The following is a 6,000-nucleotide window of genomic DNA, read 5'->3' as shown; positions in this document are numbered from 1 at the left end:
GGGTCCTTAGTTGGCCAGTTGGTGAAAGAATGATGATTAAATGCCGGTTTCATCATTTATTGAAATAGTGCTCGATTGAGAATTAGGTGATAAAACCTAATTATGGAAGAGTGATGGGCCGACCAAGAGGGCTTGAGACCGTCCCTTGGTGGTAGTGGGACCAGCTGGTGGTCGTTTGAGCAAACTCCAAGTTGGTTGAAAAGAGTTTGGACCCAATATGAGCAATTGAGCAAATTAGGTCAAAATTATGAAAACGTGTGGGACTGGCTCTTTGCAAGCCCTCGGGCCGGCCTTGGTCGGTCAAGGAGGCATGCTCGTGTCACCATAATGTCTGTGTCTCAGTCCTGAGAGTTTCGGTATTTTCTGATGTGCGCTTGAGCAACATTCTGGATTTTCAGAAGAGTTTTATCTTGACTGAAATTCTTGATTTTTGCTCGAATGAGCATGTGTGCTCATTTGATCAATATTTTGTAAACATTAAAATAATGGTATTTTAATATTTTTCGTGAGTAGCCTAGTCGGTCGTGTGACCATGTCGACTTTTGGCCTTTTCATGGTTTGAGCAATATTTGAGAAAATATGAAGAAATCATGATTTTTGCTCAAACTGAGGAGTTTCATGAGATGAGGGAAATAATATTTATGAAAGAATAGGGATTGCAAGGTGTGGGACCATCCACGGCTATGACATGGCCGGTCGGCCGGCCAAGTTGCCCGGTCCCACGACACCTTTCCCTATTTTATAATATTATTTTTCATGAAACCGTGAAACTATGGAGAAACCATGAGTTTTGTTGAAACGGAGGAGTTTCATGAGATGAAGGAAATAATAATTATGAAAGAATAGGGATTGAAAGGTGTGGGACCAGCCACGGCTAGGGCATGGACGACCGACCAAGTTGCCCGGTCCCATGACACCTTTTCTTATTTTATAATATTATTTCTCATGAAACCATGAAAATATGGGAAAACCGTGAGTTTTGCTCAAACAAGGAAAGTTTCTAGAATGAAGGAGTTTTCATGAGTCCATGAAAATAACAAAATAAGTAAAAATAATGGGAGAGGCATGGGACCGGCCACGGCTAGGGCACGACAGGCTAGCCGGTGGGCCCGACCCATGAAAGCCTCTTATTTTATTATTATTATTGTTTTTCTCCTGTTTTGTGTAGGATTCCTCATTTATCTATATTTTCGAATGCTCGTTTGTGCATTCGGGTGCTCGGTCGTGCATCATTGTCAAGTACACTTGCACCATTTCATGGGGCTTACTCAGTGATGGTCCTGATGCCCGGTTATTGAGTATTTATTACTAATTTATGAATTTCAGTGGAGAATGATTCATGAAACTGAGTAATAAAAGTGAGTAGTTTTTTATCATCAATCCATAGGATCAGCCGTGGATTCGACCATGAATTCGGAATAATAAAATGAGCATTACCATTCCATGGGATCGTGGATTCGATCATAGAATCAGAGTAATGATTGTTTATTACCATTCCATGAGATCGGCCGTGGATTCGATCATGAAATCGGAGTAATATATTACCATTTCACGAGATCAACCGTGAATTCGATCATGAAATCGGAGTAATAATTTATCTGTCACCATTTCATGGGATCAGCCGTGGATTCGATCATGAAATTGGAATGATGAGATAAAATAGATTATCTTCTAGGAATTCAGTGATGAATGTCACAGTAGAATTAATCTATTGCAGAAGGGATATTAGCCAGTTAAAGCGTCATACCCGTTCTGTAAGGTGCATAGTCAGGAAACAACGAGTGTTTCCGAAGTCCTGAAGGCATTTTTGCCCTCTCAACAATTATGTACGGAGGACCATCTGGATCTATACACGGTCTCTCTACATAGTCAGGGAACAATGAGTGTCACCGACGTTCTGAAGGCGTTAATGCTCTCAATCTGAGGAGAACCGCCCAATCGTTCTTCTATGTAATTAAACAAATATAATTTAGCCTTCCTAATATGAAACTAAACATATGAATTTTCTAATCATTTGTAACAACATTTCCAGCAAATTTATTATTTCAAATTACATTTCAATCAATACAATGAAAAGATTCAAATCACTAAGCTACTCAATCCTAACTTCCGCTGCGCAACTCTAATAAATCTGCAAGGATGTCAATTGGGGTGAGATAACATCTCAGTAGAATGCATTACCAATTCTATAAAGATGCGGAAACATAATCATTCTTATCAAAGAAAAACATATGACAAGAAACATAGTACAACTTCAACGAATTGAGGGTATGTTCAACAATCACATCACCAATAATGTTTCTAATAAATTATCTTATCTAGATTCCAATACATGACTCACAAGTTAATATAGTCACCAACAAACCATAAGTTCACAACACTATTAATATTATATTCAAAAATTCATCCATTTAAGGTTTCTACACATCATTCACATATTAACCAACAAACCATGAATTTATAATACCAAAATAATTGTCAACAAGTTATTCATCAATGATTCAACACATCTATTCACGTATTAATATCGTCACAAAGAAACCATGAGTCCACTAATCATCCATTTGGAATTTAACACATCAATTTACAATTCATCAATAATGTTTCCAACAACCCATTCTTTTAAGTTTCAAAACATAAGTTACATATCAATATTGTCACTCACATATTTATAAGTCACCTCAAACCACGAGTTCACGGTACGAAAACCTTGGTTCGTACACCCACCTATCATTTATCGGCACAGATAGCCTCCATCGATGGTCAGGAAAAAAAGTTCCTATGGGGATCATACCCATATGCTCTCGGGGATCATTACCCGCTTCATTCACAGTACGAAAACCTTGGTTCGTACAACACCTATCGTTTACCGGCACGGACAGCCGCCATCGATGGTCGGGAAACACAAGTTCCCATGGGAATCATTACCCATTTAACTCTCAGGGATCATTACCCGCCGTTAGCATGAAACGACATTCCATATAACGGAAAAACATGAACTCATTTCCTTTTATAAAACATTTTTACACACAACACAAGTGTTAGAATACGGGAATCCAACTCAAAACCAATTGGCAATGAGTGGAGAGGCCTTAAGAGATTATAAACCGCAGGATCTTAGATGACCCAACAATGTGGGACTAATAATCTCAACATGCCCCCTCACGTGTAGCCTCGTCGGGTGTAACACGTGGACAATAAATCGGGTGACGTGGAGTAAAGGCGCGGTCAATGACTCGTCGCAAACAGCCTGCTCTGATATCATGTTAGAATACGTGCATCCAACTAAAAACCAATTGGCAATGAGTGAAGAGGTCCTAAGAGATTATAAACCGCAGGATCTTAGATAACCCAACAATATGGGACAAATAATCTCAACAACAAGCAACCATGGCATAAGAACATAATTATCTTTCAAGCATTTCTACAAACAAGATAACTGCATCCATTTTGCATCATACATATTTGGATGATTTATTCATCTGATCTTCCTGAAACTTTTAAAGAACATACATATCTCCATAGAAAATCACATATCCAAATTTCACATAAAACCAACGGTTCAAACAAAAGTGATCAAATTTACAAGGACATCCTAAAAACTGGGCAGATTACATGTCATTACAAACAAATTCATGATTAATTCATATAAATGTCAAATTGACCCAATCCAAAGCACACTGATAGATAAATCACAAATATACAACTTTTGTTAAGGACTCAAATCGTTTTAGCATCATTAAAACTTCCTAAGAATATAAAAAACACAACAAAGTGGAACTGTCAAGAATTTCAGAAATTATCATCCAAATTCAAACACACATTCAATGGTGAATTTGTGGCGTATTGTTCTCAAAATTTAACCATGGGTACCTACTCATGTTTTATAACAATTTCAAAAGCCTGATCATCACTAGGAGATATATATTTGTGTGATTAAATTACTAAATCCCAACAATATAAAATCATACAAAATAAAAACTCAAAGAAAAGAGAAAAGGGTTTCACATTCTACCTCAATTCCATTGATTCTCCACTAATTCTCCTAATTAAAATTTTTCCTCAAGAACCCTAGCACCAATTCATCTTCTTCCTCTCCATAGCTTTCTTCTCTAAACAAAAACCTATATCTCCATCTCTTTTTCTTTCTCCTAGCCTTTTGGTTTCTAACTTCTAAAATTCTTTTTTTCTAAAATTTTAGGTACAAAAAACCTTAATCATATTTTCTCTATTTATATAATTGTCTTTTTATTTTCTTTCATTTTTATTTAATTATTAAAACTAATAAGGTGACTCTATTTCCACCTAGCTTATCTTGTTTCAATCGACCCACCTAGGATAAGGCTAAGGAACGACAAGCTAAGCCACAAGGTTAACTAATCCGGGTTTTAACCCGACCCGAAAAGGTATCACATTCTACTACCCTTAAAGGAAATTTCGTCCCGAAATTTAAAAACATAACTATAACCTCAAAATTCTTCATAAAATAAATAAAATAATAAATAACAAAACAATCCAGCAGACAACTAGCTATTCACATGATTTCCACAAAAGCAAATATACAACTTAAAATATAGAACGAGGAATAGACTAATCAAACCAAACAAGCATGCTTAGTATCGCATCAACATACCAAATAATTTATTTTACGGTCCCATTAAAGATCTAAATCCTAGAGCTCTAATACCAACTTGTAACACCCCGAGTTCCGGACCAGGGTCAAACCCATATGCAGATCCGAACTCGAAGCGTTACGGGTCGGAAAGAGACTTATGCATATATATTTCTCTTAGTTAATCTTTTTTTTTACAACAAATATAATTTATTCTTTCTAATATGAAATTAAACATATGAATTTGCTAATCATTTGTAACAACATTTCCAGCAAATTTATTATTTCAAATTACATTTCAATCAATACAATGAAAAGATTCAAATCACTAAGCTACTCAATCCTAGCTTCCGCTGCGCAACTCTAATAAATCTGCAAGGATGTCAATTGGGGTGAGATGACATCTCAGTAGAATGCATTACCAATTCTCTAAAGATGCAAAAACATAATTATTCTTATCAAAGAAAAACATATGACAAGAAACATAGTACAACTTCAACGAATTGAGGGTATGTTCAACAATCACATCACCAATAATGTTTCTAATAAATTATCTTATCTAGATTCCAATACACGATTCACAAGTTAATACAGTCACCAACAAACCATAAATTCACAACACTATTAATATTATATTCAACAATTCATCCATTTAAGGTTTCTACACATCATTCATATATTAACCAACAAACCATGAATTTATAATACCAAGATAATTGTCAAAAAGTCATTCATCAATGATTCAACACATCTGTTCACGTATTAATATCGTCACAAACAAACCATGAGTCCACTAATCATCCATTTGGAATTTAACACATCAAATTCACAATTCATCAATAATGTTTCCAACAACCCATCCTTTTAAGTTTCAAAATATAAGTTTCATATCAATATTGTCACTCATATATTTATAAGTCACCTCAAACCATGAGTTTACGGTACGAAAACCTTGGTTTGTACACCCACCTATCGTTTATCGGCACGGACAACCTCCATCGATGGTCAGGAACAAAAGTTTCTATGGGGATCATACCCATATTCTCTCAGGGATCATTACCCGTTTCATTCACAATACGAAAACCTTGGTTCGTACACCACCTATCGTGTACCGACACGGACAGCCGCCATCGATGGTCGGGAAACACAAGTTCCCATGGGGATCATTACCCATTTAACTCTCGGGGATCATTACCCGACGTTAGCATGAAACGACATTCCATATAACGGAAAAACATGAACTCATTTCCTTTTATAAAACATTTTAACACACAACACAAGCAACCGTGGCATAAGAACATAATTATCTTTCAAGCATTTCTACAAACAAGATAACTGCATCCATTTTGCATCATATATATTTGGATTATTTATTCATCTGATCTTCC

The sequence above is a fragment of the Papaver somniferum genome, chromosome 7 (assembly GCF_003573695.1).
Source record: "Papaver somniferum cultivar HN1 chromosome 7, ASM357369v1, whole genome shotgun sequence".
Classification (NCBI taxonomy): Eukaryota; Viridiplantae; Streptophyta; class Magnoliopsida; order Ranunculales; family Papaveraceae; genus Papaver; species Papaver somniferum.
The sequence above is the reverse complement of the archived record's forward strand: the minus strand, read 5'-3'. Positions refer to the sequence as shown.